This window comes from Dermacentor variabilis, chromosome 10 (assembly GCF_050947875.1).
Source record: "Dermacentor variabilis isolate Ectoservices chromosome 10, ASM5094787v1, whole genome shotgun sequence".
NCBI classification, from domain to species: Eukaryota; Metazoa; Arthropoda; class Arachnida; order Ixodida; family Ixodidae; genus Dermacentor; species Dermacentor variabilis.
Window position 1 is genome coordinate 85,667,886 of NC_134577.1, and position 18,828 is coordinate 85,686,713.

The following is an 18,828-nucleotide window of genomic DNA, read 5'->3' on the forward strand; positions in this document are numbered from 1 at the left end:
AGGTTAGAATATGTAGTTTCGTTTACCTGGAGTTGTATCAAAATATAGCTTCGTGCAACGAACTTTTCTTATCCGTCCCGTAATTTAAATTAAAAAAAGTCAACCAACTATAAGGCTGTTGTTCCGTTTGAGCTGGTACCGTTTGCTGAGATTCTACGATATTTGGTGAAAATTGAGGATAGCGTTTGTGTACCGTGCAGGAGAATTAATTTTAAATCTTCTGAAATAATTCTGAACTTTACGAATGTTTACGGAGCCTTTGCTTTCTCCATATTTTTATGCGTTAAACGAGGTCCCTGGCTTTACTACATGAAGTCAGGTTGACTATATATCGTGGAATTAGAAGGTATCTGATTGAGAATGTGCGCGGCAAATTTCGAAGTGTTTAAGGTAAATATAGCATTTGCAATCTATTACGTCTACAAGCATTCTGAATTATTGGAGGTTCCTTCTAAGAACAATGCAGAATTACGACCCTCTGTCCTGAGAAAACTACGAGAGTCAATGAGATCAACTATAGAGAATATAAGTGCATTACAGTCCCTATTTTGCAACAGTAGTTTACTGAGTTTGTAGATACTACAGCCTTCAAGGTGATTAGCAAGTGCTTTAAAACCATTTACTGCATTAACCATCAATCTTTCCCAGCGTCACTAAAAGAACTATGTTTGACACAAAGTTCACATTATATAGAAATCAAGCATTGTTATGAATTATGTGTTGGGATAGAATATTCTTTGTGGGTTAATATTATGGCTGCAAATAATTACAGAACCCTCGAATCTTCTGCACATTTGTCGGTTATACGAGGCCACAACGTGATGTCCTACGTGAGTGAGTCACCCTGTTTATATTTTGGGGACATAGGGGAGGGTAAGAGTGTGCGTGATGTGCAGACTAAGTTCAAAGTGGGGCGCAAGCAGGGAAACTTCGGCAAGTTGGCGCACGTTTCGACATGACGAAAAAAAAAAAGAAAAGGATTTCATGAATCCTTCGACTCTCAAATCATTTTTCCGGCTGCACCATCCCCCCAACACCATTTCATTTTTGTTCGCCTGCTATTGCTCCAAATAGTAACCTCCGCCACTTCGAGGAATTGAACAAGAAGCAAGCGGTTATAGAGTAGTTGATTGTCTGGAGGCGTGAGGTCGCTGAAGAGTGCGACAATATAAAGCAATTAATAAATGTAAAAGGTATTCAATGATGCTTAGTATTTAAACGCCAACTATGAATCAAAGTGTGCAATGAATAAAAAAGATGTGACTGTCGTTTATGGCAAAGCCAACATTCTCTATAGGACATATTAGGTCATGTAAAGTACGGAATACATACATGAAGAGACTGGGAATCTCAGACTCCCCATGTCCAATTTAGGCCACCTTTATTTTCTTGGAATTTAAATAATTTTGGAACACTTTCTTAGCAGTTGTGTGGCCCAAAGATTAAGCTATCATTTTCTTTTTGTTCAAGTGCGCTGAAGTTTAGAATATGAATATGCTCATTTCAGACAATTTTGTTGTACCATGTCTTCTTTTCTTCCTTATTGTATTCACATGGTGAAGCTGCGGTACAGTAGGTGTTAAAAAATGGAGAACTTCTGTAAAATGGCGTTATTTCCCGTTGCTCTCTATATATTTGTAGGACAACGCCTAAGTAACTGCCTCGCCAACGTGCCGGCAGGGAGGCATTGCTCACTACCTTCGAGCTTGAACTATTGTTACACAATTTAAGAAACTCATTCAAACCAATGTTTAAGCCACAGCAAGAAGTCTTTCATACAAGCGCCTGACCAAAGTTGTATTAAAGACTTCTTGCATTTATGGTTAGTTGAAGTTCACGGTTGGGGATTATTAACACAGAATACAGAACATTTAGGAGATGTGATCTGCCGAGCGAAATCAGGAAGTTCCGCATAGTGATGTGACAAAAAGTCTATTTCTCGCATAAATTTGCACTATCGTTATACTGGCTAATCGCTGTGAATCCGATACTGCGAAAATGAAAGCCACTTGAAAGCCACCCATAACAGGCGCTGCCGAGGTTGCAAACAACGTGTTCACTCGTGCATTCTCTAAGGGAACGTGTACCATTATAAATGTAAAAGTAGAACGGTGCCATGCTTTATAAAGCTCCTTGCGTATTAGTGCAAAGTATTCTTGGCTCTATGTCAGGCGTTTTATGCTACGTAAGCCCGTGTCTGTTTACAAATTAAAATTGTACACCATGGACATGTGGGATCAACGTGAGTTTTAGGTTGCACGGTTAAATAACGTTATAAAAAATAAAGCGTATGCATCAAAATAATTTATTTTCATCCTATCGATCGTGTTATTTCATGGGATTTTTATTTCTACGCAGCGCAAAGGTCACAACTTTGTTGTTATACATTGGTTGTGCTTATGAACGATATCGTTTACAACCTGTGTTGAAATCCAAAATCAGCTCATGCAAAGTCATACTCTCCATGGAAAAATATAGTTGCGTGCAGAAATATGTACGACAGGAAATACATTTATTGAAGGAAGCAATAGCTCCGGATCCCCGATAGCTAAACACTTGTCTATGCACCGCGTTTGATGAGGTTTGTTGCTTTAGGAAATGTTGAAATGTAGTTACTGTAGAAGCAGACGTTATAGTTAGGTTGTGAATTTTTTTTGCAAATATTATTGAAAACCGCTAAAGGTCACAAAACTCAAAGGCTAAAATTTACATCTCTGTAAGGCAACAACAAAACGATAGTATATTTCCGTAAACTGGAAATGATAACAAGCATAAAGGGGACAAAATTGATGTACTGTACACAGCATTTAAATAAACAGCCAATTTAGAAATTTATTATATTTACTGCCCTGATATTTATTTATTTCTCTCTATCTCCCTCTGCAGCCAAGCACTCCGAGACGCATACGCTAAAAAAGACACAACTAGTGTTAAGCAGCCTTTTTTTTTCTTTTATCTACGTCTCAGACGTTTCAGCAAAATATGTGTCGTCAATTTTTCGGGAAATATGCATTGCTATAAGCACGATGGATATGGCAAGCGTATAAGCAGACCATATTGCGTACGCTTAACATTAGGTGCGGTTTTATCAGAATACCGGGTCACACGATGTCACTGTATTTCATGTCACAAGGTTTCACTAAATTGAGACTAAACAGTTCTCGAATTTCTATTTATGATATCATTAACACTGTCGAATGAAATTTAACTGCTTTACGCGCGTTTGGGAACGCTATGACATAAGCCAATGTGGTGCAAGTCACCTACATAAGCGATTTGTTTTTTTGTAGGCTATGGGCGGGTGAGTAATAACCGGTATATTACCTTACAAAGTGTGTAGGGGTTTTCGTTTACTTTTATACCTACCCATCATTGAATGAGGCAACCTAAAATTTAGTTTTTCTAGAGGCTCATGAAAGAAAAATGTCTTCGACATGCGGGTGTTCATTTGTTGCAAACGTGGTGGTGCCAATTCCGTTATCTTTATATTTGCCAAACACTAGGCGGGGTCCCCTTGATTCACATAGCAGCCTCGTCCAGCATGGATTTTTCCGAAAACTTCGAGAATCGCTAGCGGCGGGTTGACATTCGCGTGAACATGCTTTGCCCCGCCGATATATGCATATTGCAACATTCGATTTGGCCGATGATGCAACTATTTCATCCCAATTCTTACGATACACTTCGTAACGCGTTGTATTGGATTTTTCTCTTTCCTTTTGCCTGCCAAAACCACGATATCATTATGAGGCACGCCATAGCGGAGGGCTCGGGAGTTAACTTTGGCGCCTCGCGTTTTGTACCCCGCACCTAATGTACGGTACATGGCCGTTTCTGAATTTCGTCCACATCGAAGCGCTGTCGGTATGGCTGGATTTGGTCCTGCGCCCTCGGCCCTAACAGCGCAAAACGATAGCCACTACGCCACCACGGCAGGTGGCTGTTAACACCACGATGTGAAGTGGACTTACCAACACTGCGCTCACGCCTTGGGGAGGGGGGGGGGGGGTAACCAAGGGCAGCGCCCTAATTTCAGCTGCTGTCATGACTGTTGCCTTACTGCCTAGGTGCTATGTGTACGCACTGCCCTGTTGGAATACCAAGAGAATTTCGTGCTAAAATTGTGAAATATTGTTACGGTGCATTTGGACAAGTTCATGCGCGCAAGAGCGACAATTTGGTCCACTCCAAATCCACCATAACAATATTATAGTGGGTAGTCAATAACACTGACAGTATACCAAAATTGTTCTCGTTTCTTGAGCTATTCCTGAGTACCAGCGAATCTCTTTCGAGAGTGATGCAGCCACGCAATACGTACTGCCACGTTAGTCCACTTCCTCTTAATTAAGCAACTTTTTCGTAACTACTAAGAGAAGCGCCGCATATTTCTCTGCAACGAGGAGAAAGAAGACTACAGTCGACATGGAGGAGCAAAGCGTTTGTCAAATTCGTGAGTGCAGAATGTCAAACTTGTGGTAACATGTATTTATGGGCGCAACAGGCACGAGGAATATTGGCATTTCTGTCGCAGAACGCACAATTTTTCTATGCTTTTCAGGCGCTTGGGGACGTTTTGAAACCTGGCACCACTCGTTCAACAAATGGATGTCGGCTTTCTCTAAAATCTGGCACGCCCATATCAGTTCCGTTTTGATCAATATTTTTGTGCGATGCATCGGGCTATAATTGTAATACCACGCTCGAAAAGGAGCTCACATGAATTGTTAACAAATCCTACAGAAACTTTGACAATTGTTTACAAATGCATAAGCATATTTAAGCTCGGCTGCTACTTCTCTTTAGCTTACTTATTGCGCTAGCTTATGCGTTTCCAGCCATCGCTACCAATCATATACTATTGCACTACTATAACAATCACATCTGGTAAATTGACCAATTCTATATTTATTTTCAAGATAAATAGCATAAAGTTAGACGAAACCTCATAACAATGGTCCTTCTTTTTTTGCAACACCCCACCTTCTTAATTTTCTTTATTTTTATTTCTGTTAGGCCCTTGACGGGAATATGGCGGTGTAACCAATTTGTTTCTTTTAACGCTACTAATAATCTACTATTACACTACTATAACAATTAGGAGTGTTAAAATGACCTTTAAAGCATTTATTTCGCAGACATATGACGTCACCGAAGGGACAGCTCTTGCTGAGCATCGAGGTATTGAGTAACCACAGTTTTGTAAGCAAGGTGTTAGTGCTTTACAACTCAGCCCCTTGCTCCATCGCGCCCCTGAGTTAGTTTTCAGTGTCGCTGCAAATGTGCTCACACACAAAAGAAGAAATACCACAGAAAATTATGTACAAAAATTAGAAAAGAATTTTTAAAAGGACAAACAAACTGTCCATGGTTGCAGACGCCGCATAAGAACGCCAAGCCAGCTCGATTGTTCTTTTTTGTTTCTGATTGGTTTAGTTTGCCTTACGGCATCAAAATTAAGTGTTACACATAGTTGTGAAGCTCCGACTCTTGCATAAAGTCCAAAAAGGAGTGGTGATGAGGACCATAGATCCACTTGTGTAACCGTATTTTGGCAATGAAGGAGGTGAAAAGAGAGTAGAGAGTAACCTTAAAATTATAGATTACTTTCTAGCAATTCCTCATTTATTTTTGGAGGGCAAATTTTGGTACCAGTAACCAGAAACAATTTTTTTAGGAAGTTAATGTAGTCGCTTACTTTATATATGTAGCTTGTTCAGGTCTGGCTACCTGACACTTTCGAAAATAGCGAACAAAATACCTTACATTCTGCTTAATATTTATCATTCTTCGCACACTTTTATTGCACACAGTTCACTTGTTCTGTAGAGTAAACACAGATTCGAACGTTCAGCATATGAAAGTTCAATTAGGAAACGTATAGCTCCCACGAAGCAGCACGCGTCGATACAAATACTGAAGCCGTTGGTAGCTGAATGAGGGGGTTGTTGCACGCTGTTGTATTAAAGTGGCCCCTGCTTGTTGCCAGTTTGTGACTAGAGGTGAACAGTGGCTCTCGGAAGTTAAATAATGAATAAGCTTAGCAATGCGTACAAATACACGCATGTACATGACCACAATCATTAGGGAAGCACTAAAGAGCCCAACTGGCAGCCTTGTACAACGGCAATGCAACGATGTTTATAGTTTGCTGTAACGCCGCTTCTCATTTTTTGGTGTGCGCTCTACGAAATAAAGAGTTCTTGGTTCGAAATTCATTAGGTCGAAGCTCAACTCTATAAAAGCAATCGTTTTTCATCATAATGGACGATGCTCCAGGCCTGATCAGCCAGTAGCAGGCGCAGAAATTCGGGGCCTGTGCTAGGTCGAACCGCATCGGATCAATATGGGTGACAGTGGATCGAATGATGTTGAAGATCGAAGCTTGTGCACTTAACAATACATTACAACTTTTACACAATCCCATAGCCCGTTCAGAAGGGACGTAGCTTCTCGCGGCAGCAACATCGTATGCGAAACTCTCCCTGATGATTATCGGCTTCTCGGCTCTGTCGTCTTCCAATAATTCCCAGCATGCTCTGCGTACACCGGTATTTACAACACTAGAAAATGTGGCCAATAACTGAGGGCAAGACAAGATACGAGGACGAAACAGAAAGTCTTTAAAGTATCTTTTAAGCCAAATTAGGGTTGTAAATGCAAAGTCAACATATCCATTAAAAATGGTGGACCTTTTGTGGACCAGGCCGAACTTATCTGCCGGTAGCTCCGCAGCATGGCGCTGCTGTCAGTTGTTGAAGTTGGCGGTTGTGCTTCACATTTTTGCCACGGCGCACGAGTACTGACGATTAGTTTTCTATTCAGCAAAGGATGAACGCCCATCGACATCCCCAGCGAAATGCAGTCCACGCTTGGGGAAATGTGTCTCGCTTTGAGATGCGTTGTGAGAAATAGTGGTGTAGTGAGTTCTCTAAACTTCTTGAAGGTTTGCGTGACAAGTAGCGTTCGGGGAGCCCGCTTGCGTCGCTGACTGACGATGTTTCTCAAGTATATGCCTGAACCGATGTTGGGAGTATGTAGAAAAACAATGTAAAGTACGTAGAATGACACATGTGGTTGCAATTACTGTATGTGCTCTATTCTGGCTCATAAATAATAGGGACACAGACTTCCGGATTCGCCCCCGTATAAAGATCCAGACAATTGATGAAAAAAGTTGTGAATAAGCTGCGACACTCTCAACCCAGCTGCATTTAAGTTATCTCCGACTTGCATCTGCAGAGGAACGTCTGGAGCGATATTTCACTGAAATCAATTGAACTCGTGAACTCTCCTGACAAGACGTTTAATGGTAAACGGTTAAGCCACGAGTAATAAGTAAAGTTCAGTATCGAGTGGTAATGGTATTTATAGCACATATTACCTTTAGTATCCTGATAACTTATTTTATTTTCGTCGTGGACTCTTTGCATCAGCTATTCCAGTGTTAGCTCAATATACATCAGGCACACAGTTCGCTGTGGGTAAATGAAAACAGCACAAAGCACACAATATCATTTTTTAGTCAAATATGCGTAAAAGAGATGCCAGTGCCTCGTGTAGTCAAGTGTAAATCCGTGGTAAATACTGAATAATTTTAGATATACATCTCAAATAACTTTATAAAAATAATTAGCACAATTGTCGCGAAAGTGAAATTGAGGCGACAACTAGCCCTACTTACTTGGTGTGTGACATCTGAGTTGTATTTACCCGTTCTCCTAGAAGTTTGCTTCGGTTATTGCAGGTCAATGTGACGTGGAACACCTTCTGAGGTGTACATGCATTGACACTAACGATACAAATTTCTGCAATTGAAGCACGAGCCAATGAGCGAATAAATTAGACCTAATTATTACATATTCGGTGTATTTATAAGTAATAAGCAATCAGAAATAGTAGACCACAAAAATAAAAGATGTTATCTGTACTGTATGGTCACGAAAAAATTTCGATCATTCTTCCTGTACCATGTGGAATATAGAATCGCGATGGCCTTGAAATAATGAAACTAAATAAGACCGAGGCTACACTTATACTTTATTCAGTTACCGCAGAAACAGTATAATGATCATTTTGGAGATTGCGGCAACCGTGTGCCTTTGCGAGCGTGAAAGAATGGACCTCTTTACATTCTGCCGGGACGATATTTCCGAAATATCGTCACTGGAAACCTCAAGAATTTCTTAGTTTCAGGCCGCATTCACAAACCAACTTGATACTTATTATTTGCCTTGTTTAGCTTTTCGGCGCCTTAAAGCGTTTCATAAACAAACCTTACATTTAAGCCGAACCATTCCTCAACCTCATCGCCTCGGCAACGCAGCGTTGCTTAAGGTAGCCCTGCAGCTACCTTAAGGGGCCAATTATGTGGCGCAAGATGGCCGGTACGCAAGCAGCTTATCTGGGCTCGTCGATTTAGTCGCCCTTTTAAGGGAAGCCGATGTTCTCGAAGCGCATCTATGTGTACCACTTAGGTGGCGTGTGCTCAGAGACAGCCAGAAATACATGGAGATGTACAACGACGCCGAGTTTATTGGCAGGCTCCGCCACTCGCTCCGAGTCCAGGCGATCGCGATTCTCCCTTGCCGCCATTCTACAGCTCCTCATGACCTTCAGTTTCTATGGCGCCAGCACTTCTTAAGTTAAGCAGGGGGACATTTCAAATGGATACTGGTGACTTGGTCAACGTCTACGAGCCTACAGCGTCTCGTACCATTGAACGTATGATAGACTGTGATCGAAACTACGCTGTTCACAGCACTTGTGAAGCTCCCCGGTACTGCACAAGCATTTCGAGCGATGGAAGAATTTTACCGCGTAGCGAAGTGTCCTGGCGTGAGAGGGCGCATGGACTGCATGCGCATCAGGATCAAGAGCGTTGTAGGTAATGACGCAGGAGTAAAGTAAATTTCGCAGAAAGAAAGCATATGTTTCTTTTATTGAGCAGGTATGTGGAAAGGTCACAGTAAAATTGTAGCACGTCGTGAGACATTTAAAATGCAGTTGAAAGTGAAGTACGGGTTATCTTAGCCTTCTAAGCACACTCTGAGCATAATTTGAAGCTAGTCTGTGCAATAGAAACGTAATATGAGACATCGCTTTGAGTACTAACGGCATTTTGCTGAATGCGTTTATTTGCAGCTGCTATATTGAAATCAGGCCCGAATTATTAAAATTCTAGTAGCTTCTTTTTCTTCATTTCACAAATTCATTGTACTACATTACTTCAGAAAAGTAGGTTAAGAGACTAAAGTTGGAAAATAGGTCTCGTATGGAAATGTGTTATTTTATCATAGCAAATATGTTCACCTCACCAGAATTACAGACCACTGCAGTATTGGTGCGCTCTCACATCACAGCAAGGGTATTAAGCGACCTGGCTAATGCCTCCCAGCATGAAAGCATTTAATAAGAGCCGCATATTCTCCTATTCCAGGCTATCACGGGATCTCGGGGCCTGTAACGTAAAACTATTTCAATCTATTTTTATGCCAACTCGGGCACTAACCCTCCCTGGTAGGTCAGACAGGTTTAGGTCCAGCCCATATGGGCAGGCGCTACCCCCATATGAGCCGAGCTCGATCTGTGTTTACCTCCCCCAGAGTGCTAATAGTCTATTTTGCATAAAAACAGATACTAATGGTTTTATGTTGTACCAGCCGTTTTGGAAATAATTTATTTTGTCGCCAGTTGGCGAGGCACCAACCACGAGAACAGAATATTTGACAACATCCGTGTGAGTGCTCACTACAACGATGGGGATGTTTAAGGTGTGTTCCTGGGAGATATAGAATACACTTGCATGCCCTATGTAATGACTCCACTAAAGGAACCTAAAAGTTCAGCGGAGCGTAGATAAGCATGGAGCTGAATAGTTACAGTGCAAAATAACGATTAGCAACTGAATTTCAATTCTTCACCTTAAAATGCATTCATCCAAAGGTACAACTTCCACAAAACGACGAGGTGAACCATCGAGAGGATCTTCTGCATTTCGAAAAGAAGCTTTCCGTGCCTCGACCCCAGAGTTGCCAGATGCTGCCGAGCAAATAAGCAAATAACCACCCCAAAACAAGCCCAAAAAAAGCGGCGCGACTTTTGCTAAGAAGCCCAAAAGAAGCGGACATTAACAAATTTTCTGATTCTTGCAAATCGTTTAATTACAGTATCAAAAAACGCACAAATGTGAAGGGAAGGCGAACAAATCATTTTAATTATTTTCAACAGCAACAATATCCGCAAGAATGAGCGAAAACACTCATGTAGTTTTTTAACATTGTCCCCATTGTAGTCTGCACCCTGGTCATTGCGCGTTGGCCTGTACATGAATGAAGTTACTTGTTGACTCATCCAGCCTATGGTTCATTTCACGGCTCAACTACACACAGTCATCGTCGGATGTGTTCGACTCATCAGGAAAATCATCCGCGTCCACTTCGGAACCATACATATTTTTAGAGTTGAATAGCTGCAACATTTTTAATGTCGGTTGAAAGTCCCGGCAGCAAACACCTCGAAACTTTTGGCCATAACGTACGTGCAGGATGCCGCTCAACATTGGAAGCCGGCCACGTGTACCGCCGATGCCCATACCGCGACCTGGGATTGAGAGGCTTCGCCGTGAACGCACAGCGCCCGAGGGAAGGTGAACGCCCCCGTGACATCGCCGACTACCTCGCCGCTACTCAGTGTATCTCTCGACGACCTTCGCCAGGCCGCTACCAGGTCACCAGGCCGCTACCTCTCGCCGCAGCGCCGACCATACACTGACCCAGCCCGGGGCCGGTCAGCGAGCCCATATCCGGAAAACTAAAAGCAGCAACCGATGGAGGTGCGGTTGCTGTTCGTCGAACTGACGAAGATCCTCCGCCGCCGACGAAGACGACGAAGAAACCATCTCGACGACCTAATGAAGACACGCCGCCGTCCCGACGAAGTCAGGAAGCCAAGACTACACCGACGAAAAAGCACTTGATGACGCGACGTTCCAGCTTCAGTTCAACACGACGCAGCCGTGATCCGACGCCAAGTCCCAACTGCAACGCCAGACAAAGAACCACCGACCTCGACGTACTTCTCGACGGCCACGCAGTCATTGCCTTAGTCGACACAAGGGCCGATTACTCCGTAATGAGTGGACAAATCGCCACCCAGTTGAAAAAGGTTAAGACTGCATGGGAGGTCCCCCAAATTCGCACCGCTGGAGGGCACCTCATTACGCCGACTGGAATCTGCACGGCAAGAATTGCCATTCATCACCGGACTTACCCTGCCACTTTCGTTATCCTGCAACAGTGTTCACGAGACGTCATTCTCGGCATGGACTTCCTGAACCAACACGGCGCAATCATCGACCTGAAGTCGCAGTCAATAACGCTGTCGGAAGATCAAGCGATACCATCGGAGAGCCCTTGTAGTCACAACGCCTTGAGTGTGCTCGAAGATCAAGTGAGCATCCCGCCTCGCTCCAGCATCGTTATTTCGGTCGGCACCGAAACACCCGCTGACGTAGAAGGCGTCATCGAAGGCGACCAACGTCTACTACTCGACCGTGAAATTTGCGTCGCAAGAGGGATCGCTCGACTGCACGGAGGAAACACGAGAGTGTTGCTGACAAACTTCAGCCAGGAGTTCAAGCACATCAACAAGGGCACGACGGTCGCATTCATCGAGGAAATACACGAAACCAGCGATGCCTTTGTCCTCTCGGATTCTGTTGCATCTACTCCGACGACCGTAGTTCCCGAGCCAGACTTCAACATAAATCCAAGTCTCCCCATGATTAAGCAGCAACAGCTCAGAAGTCTGCTTCGACGATACAAAGACTGCTTTTCGACGTCATCAAGGATTCGACAAACATCAGTCGCAAAGCATCGCATAATCACCGAAGAGAGCGCTAGACCACTACGCCAGAGCCCTTACCGAGTTTCGACGCGAGAACGCGAAGCTATAACACAACAAGTCGACGAAATGCTGCGCGACGAAATCATCCAGCCGTCGAAAAGCCCGTGGGCGTCTCCAGTTGTTTTAGTGAAGAAAAAGGACGGAACCCTACGTTTCTGCGTCGATTATCGTCGACTGAACAAAATCACGAAGAAAGACGTATACCCCCTCCCACGGATAGACGACGCATTAGATCGGCTCTGCAATGCTAAATACTTCTCATCGATGGACCTCAAGTCTGGCTACTGGCAAATAGAAGTCGACGAAAGGGATCGCGAAAAGACCGCCTTCATCACGCCAGACGGCCTCTATGAATTCAAGGTTATGCCATTTGGACTGTGCTCGGCGCCTGCAACGTTCCAGCGCGTGATGGACATGGTTTTAGCAGGATTGAAGTGGCAGACCCGTCTTGTTTACTTGGATGACGTCGTCGTCTTCGCCGGAAATTTCGACGATCACCTTAAGCGGCTTGCGACAGTATTAGAGGCCATCAAGTCATCAGGGCTCACCCTGAAGCCGGAAAAGTGTCGCTTTGCTTACGATGAGCTTCTATTCCTAGGCCATGTCATCAGCAAATCTGGAGTGCGCCCCGACCCGCAGAAGACAGCTGCCATCGCAAAGTTCCCGCAGCCAATCGACAAGAAGGCAGTGCGCAGATTCCTTGGCATGTGTGCCTACTATAGGCGCTTTGTCAAGGACTTTTCGCGCATCGCGGAGCCGCTAATACATCTAACGAAATCTGATGTCGAGTTCAATTGGGAAACGCCGCCGGCCGACGCATTTCAAGAACTCAAACGACGCATGCAGTCGCCGCCGGTACTTGCACACTTCGACGAGGACGCCGATACTGAAATCCACACTGACGCCAGTAGCCTAGGCCTCGGTGCCGTCCTAGTCCAGAGGAAAGAAGGACTTGAACGGGTGATATCGTATGCTAGCCGGTCGCTGTCAAAAGCGGAAAGCAATTATTCTACGACTGAAAAGGAATGCCTCGCCATCATTTGGGCTACAGCTAAATTCCGCCCTTACCTCTATGGCAGGCCATTCAAAGTCGTCAGCGACCACCACGCATTGTGTTGGCTAGCTAACTGAAAGGACCCTTCAGGACGGCTGGCGTGGTGGAGCCTCAGACTACAAGAATATGACGTAACGGTAATATACAGGTCCGGAAGAAAACACTCCGACGCCGACTGCTTATCACGGGCCCCAATCGATCCCCCGCCGCAAGACGACGTGGACGACGACGCCTTCCTTGGGATAATAAGCGCGGAAGACTTCACTAAACAGCAACGAGCAGACCCGGAGCTAAAAGGCCTCGTCGAGTATTTGAAAGGGAACACCGACGTTGTCCCCAGGGCATTTAAGCGCGTGTTGTCTTCGTTCACGCTACGAAACAACCTGCTCGTGAAGAAGAACTTCTCACCAGTCCACGCCAGCTACCTTCTTGTGGTGCCGTCAGCGCTCCGTCCAGGAATACTGCATGCCCTACACGACGATCCAACCGCTGGGCACCTCGGATTCTCCCGGACGCTGTCGAGGATACAAGAAAAGTATTACTGGCCGCGTCTGACCGCCGACGTCGCCCGTTACGTCAAGACATGCAGAGACTGTCAACGACGCAAGACACCACCGACAAGGCCAGCAGGATTACTACAGCCGATCGAACCTCCTCGTCGACCATTCCAGCAGATTGGGATGGATTTGTTGGGGCCGTTTCCGATGTCAACATCCAGGAATAAGTGGATCATCGTGGCGACGGACTATCTCACCCGCTTTGCTGAAACCAAAGCTCTACCAAAAGGCAGCGCAGCCGAAGTGGCGAAATTTTTCGTCGAGAGCATCCTGCTGCGACATGGTGCGCCAGAAGTCCTCATCACCGACAGAGGAACGGCTTTTACAGCAGAGCTCACCCAAGCCATTCTGCAGTACAGCCAGACGAGTCACAGGAGGACAATTGCCTACCATCCGCAGACGAATGGTCTCACGGAGCGCCTGAACAAGACCCTTGCCGACATGCTAGCAATGTACGTCGACGTCGAGCACAAGACGTGGGACGCGGTCCTGCCGTATGTCACCTTCGCCTACAACACAGCGGTGCAAGAAACAACACAGATCACGCCATTCAATTTGGTTTACGGCAGGAACCCGACGACGACGCTCGACACCATGCTGCCGCACGTCACTGACGAGGAGAATCTTGACGTCGCTACCTATCTCCAGCGCGCCGAAGAAGCCCGACAGCTCGCCCGCCTACGGATCAAGACCCAGCAGCGTACCGACAGCCGACACTACAACCTCCGACGACGCTTTGTCGAGTACCAGCCCGGCGACCGTGTTTGGGTATGGACCCCGATACGCCGGCGAGGACTCAGTGAGAAGCTGCTGCGACGCTATTTCGGACCCTACAAGGTCATCCGACGTATTCGCGCACTAGACTATGAGGTCGTGCCAGACGGCATTTCGCACTCACAGCGGCGCCGCGCACGATCTGAAGTGGTCCACGTGGTGCGCCTTAAACCATTTTACGGACGCTGATGAACTTCCTTTCGTTTGTTGTTTTCTTTGCTACGAGTGCTTTTCTTTGTTACGTTCGTTTGTTTACAGCATCGGGTCGATGCTTTTTAAGAGGGGGGTAATGACACCTGTACTTATCCTTATCGGGCAACTACGTTTCGCCGCTTAACAAGTGTAATCCCACTGCGAGGGACGCGCCTGCATGTATCCGACGTTTCAGGAAAGTTATCGACGCTTCTATCCGCGTGTCGGTTGTCGCCGAACCTTGTGTTATCAGATTTCATCGCGTGACACGAACGGTGTAGAACTTTGTGGAAGACACGCAGGTCCCATCAGTTAATCTGGAACATTCGACGACTGATCTATAAAAGCCGACGCGCTTCACCCGCTGATCAGTTTTCCGACGATCGCCGACCGTGTTCGCCGCTATCGTTGTGCTATAAGTGTAGCCTGTTTTTGTGGGCACAGGTTCGCCCAATAAAAGGTAGTTTTGTATTCCACCGTATTGCTTCTTGCTTCACCGTCACTACCACGTGACAATATGTATAGCGGCTCCACAGCCACCGTAGTCCTCCATAAAGCAAGCAACAAAATCCCAATAAAGAAAGGCGTCAGGCAGGAAGATACGATATCTCCAATGCTATTCACAGCGTGTTTACAGGAGGTATTCAGAGACCTGGATTGGGAAGAATTAGGGATAAAAGCTAATGGAGAATACCTTAGTAACTTGCGATTCGCTGATCATATTGCCTTGCTTTGAAACTCAGGGGACCAATTGCAATGCATGCTCACTGACCTGGAGAGGCAAAGCAGAAGAGTGGGTCTAAAAATTAATCTGCAGAAAACTAAAGTAATGCTTAACAGCCTCGGAAGAGAACAGCATTTTACAATAGGCAGCGAGGCACTGGAAGTCGTAAGGGAATACATCTACTTAGGGCAGGTAGTGACGGCGGATCCGGATCGTGAGACGGAAATAATCAGAAGAATAAGAATGCACTGGGGTGCGTTTGGCAGGCATTCTCAGATCATGAACAGCAGGTTGCCATTACCCCTCAAGAGAAAAGTATATAATAGCTGTGTCTTACCAGTACTCACCTACGGGGCAGAAACCTGGAGGCTCACGAAAAGGGTTCTAGTCAAATTGAGGACGGCGCAACGAGCTATGGAAAGAAGAATGATAGGTGTAACGTTAAGGGATAAGAAAAGGGCAGATTGGGTGAGGGAACAAACGCGAGTTAATGACATCTTAGTTGAAATCTAGAAAAGGAAATGGGCATGGGCAAGCCATGTAATCAGGAGGGAAGGTAACTGATGGTCATTAAGGGTTAGGGACTGGATCCCAAGGGAAGGGAAGCGTAGCAGGGGGCGGCAGAAAGTTAGGTGGGCGGATGAGATTAAGACGTTTGCAGGCATGGCATGGCCACAATTAGTACATGACCGGGGTTGTTGGAGAAGTATGGGAGAGGCCTTTGCCCTGCAGTGGGCGTAACCAGGCTGATGATGATGATATAGGGAGCTTCTAAGTGTGATAACGACAGAAATACGGAAAGAGAAACAAGGTGTTCGTTGGAAAAGAAAAAAAAGCCGAAAAGCTCGTGGAACAGGGAGATACGAGAAGCGATTGCCGAATGTCAGAAAGCATCTCGAGAGCACAGGCAAAGAAAGAAGGCTCAGTTGCCGCAGGATGAAGTAGCCAGTAAATGGGCAATGTAGCGGGCGAAGAAGTAAAATTATTCAAATAATTGTGCAAGCAAGAATAAAAGGTGAAAGTGAAAGTTGGTTCTTAGAAATACGTGAGAAAAAGAAGGGCGCACCTACAATATTTTGGAACCACATAAAATTATTAGGCAAGAAGTCAACAACAATAATAGATATCCTAGACGAAGATGGAAGCAGCCTGGAAGGAGAAGCGGCAATAAATTACATCCGAAAAATACTAGCCGAATCTTTCGAAGGCCTTGGCGAGGTTGTATTTGAAGAAAAAAATGAGCATAAAAAAGACCCAAGTGGAAAATGAGCTGGTGCTGACAAATTTCAACTGCAAGAAAACTGAAGAGAAAATTCCTAAGCGCACAGCCACAGGGCTAAACGAGGTTCCAGTTATACTGATTAATGAACTAGGACCAAGAAGTAAGGAAGCTCTGGTGGAAGCAGTGGAAAAAACTTTAAATGACAGACTAATACCAGACAGTTGGCGAGAAAGTTGAATGAATTTAATTTATAAAAGTAAGGGGGAGAAAGATAGAATTCGCTCGTATAGACGGTTGGCCATTACATAGGTAATATACAGCCTAGCAATGCAGGCTATTAAATTAAAACTTCAAGCATGGGAAGAGAATAGTGGTATTTTGAGAGACCTTCAGAATGGCTTTAGAATAGGTAGGCGTTTTGATGATAACTTATTTATTCTTACTCAGTGTATTGAAATATCAAAAGTAGAAAGAAGACCGTCATATGTGGCCTTTTTAGACATTGCAGGAGCCTATGATAACGTAGACCGCAACATTTTGTGAGATATTCAGGAAGGGGAAGGCTCAGGTGACGATTGTCTACGGTTTTTGAGAGATATTTACCTAGAGTATATCGTTTGCGTTGAATGGGAAGGGATGAGAAGCGAGGATAAAGTTCATATCAACAAGGGACTGAGGCAGGGGTGCCAGTTATCGCCACTGCTGTTTGTGATGTACATGGCGAGGATGGAGTTGGCGCTAGAAGGAAGTAATATCGGGTTTAATCTCTCATACAAACAGGCGAGTACAGTATTAGAGCAGCAGCCGCGTTTATTTTATGCGGACGACATTGTGTTGCTAGCTAACAAGCAAAGTGATTTGCCGCGTCTGGCTACTATCTGTGGATAGGAAGGCGGGAATTTAGGTTTGAAATTTAGTGTTAGAAAAACAGGTGTTATGTTATTCAATTAAAACAGTGAACAAACAGTGGCAATACAGGGCCAGGAAATACATCGTGTAAAAGAATATAATTACCTTGGTGTATGGATAAACGAAGACAATAGATATATGGAAACACAGGAAAAAAATATCGGGAGTAAAGGGGAAGTGAAATGCAGCCATAATGAAGCACAGAGCGCCATGGGGATACAATAGATACGAGGTGCTCCGAGGTATGTGGAAAAGTGTTATGGTTCCAGTACTTACTTTTGGAAATGTGCTTGTTTGATTTAAATCAGGGGTACAATCAGGACTCGATGGGAACCATAGGTGAGTGGGACGCCTCGCATTGGGCGCTCAGGGGAAGACTACAAATTAAGCTGTGCAGGGTGATATGGGCTGGACTAGTTTTGAAGTGAGGGAAGCTCGCAGTAAAATTGAGTACGAAGAACGACTGAGGAATATGGAAGAAAGTAAATGGCCTGGGAGAGTGCTGAGGTATCTGTGCAAGAAATAAATTGATTCACAGCGGAGGAAAACAACTAGGAAGTTTACCAGCAAGTATGCGGCCTGTAGGGTGGGCAACACAGCAATCAAGAAAGTCAAGTGGAAAGTCAGAGAGGCTGAAAGAGTCTCACGGGTGGCGGCAATGGAAAAGAAACATGCCATCGGTCACCACTTAAGAGGAAAAAAATGAAATCAGGAAAGAAACCATGTATGATAACTCAAAGCGAAGCTCATTACATTTCGAAGCGGGATCGGGACGCCTTAGAACACCCACCTATATAAAGCGAGATGTAAGAAAGAAGCATTTGCTCGCTGCGGTAAAGCTAGAGAAACGATTGAGCATGTTTTATTAGAATGTGAGGACGTCTACCCAGCGGTCAATTCACGCACCACTGGCCTCCTTGAAGCCCTTGGGTTAAGCGGGAGCAAAGGAAAAGTAAACATGTCCGCAATAGTGATTAGTATGAGGCGATTGGAGGATTGGTGGAAGGAAAGTAGGGTAACGTCAAAAAACGGAGACGTACAAAAACACAGTTCGCAATAAGGGATCAGAAAAGTTGTTTGTGGGAGTTCATAGTGCTTTCTTTTTTTATTGTTTATCCTAGGTAGGACATTAGGTAGTACAATAGCAAGAGTTCGTTGCGCAACCCACCGCCCCGTTCCAAAGGGGACGCTTATAACATCCATCCACCTCTTCTCAGTAGACGCCTCGTCCCCAGCTTGTATGAAAAGACGGACTAGGCTCACCGTACGTGTTTTGGAGATACTGCGAACATTCACCGGACATCAATGCACACATTCGCTGCAGCCACGTTCTACCAAGTAAGTATAGTGGTTTTGTGACTTAATTTGTATGGTTGCCTCCCAATCGGTTGTTGATTGCATTGTTAAGGTTGGTTAGTGTTAAATTGATGCACGCGGACTGATCGGCATCCAAATGGCGTACTGCTGCCTGCCCTTTTGCCGCTCACGC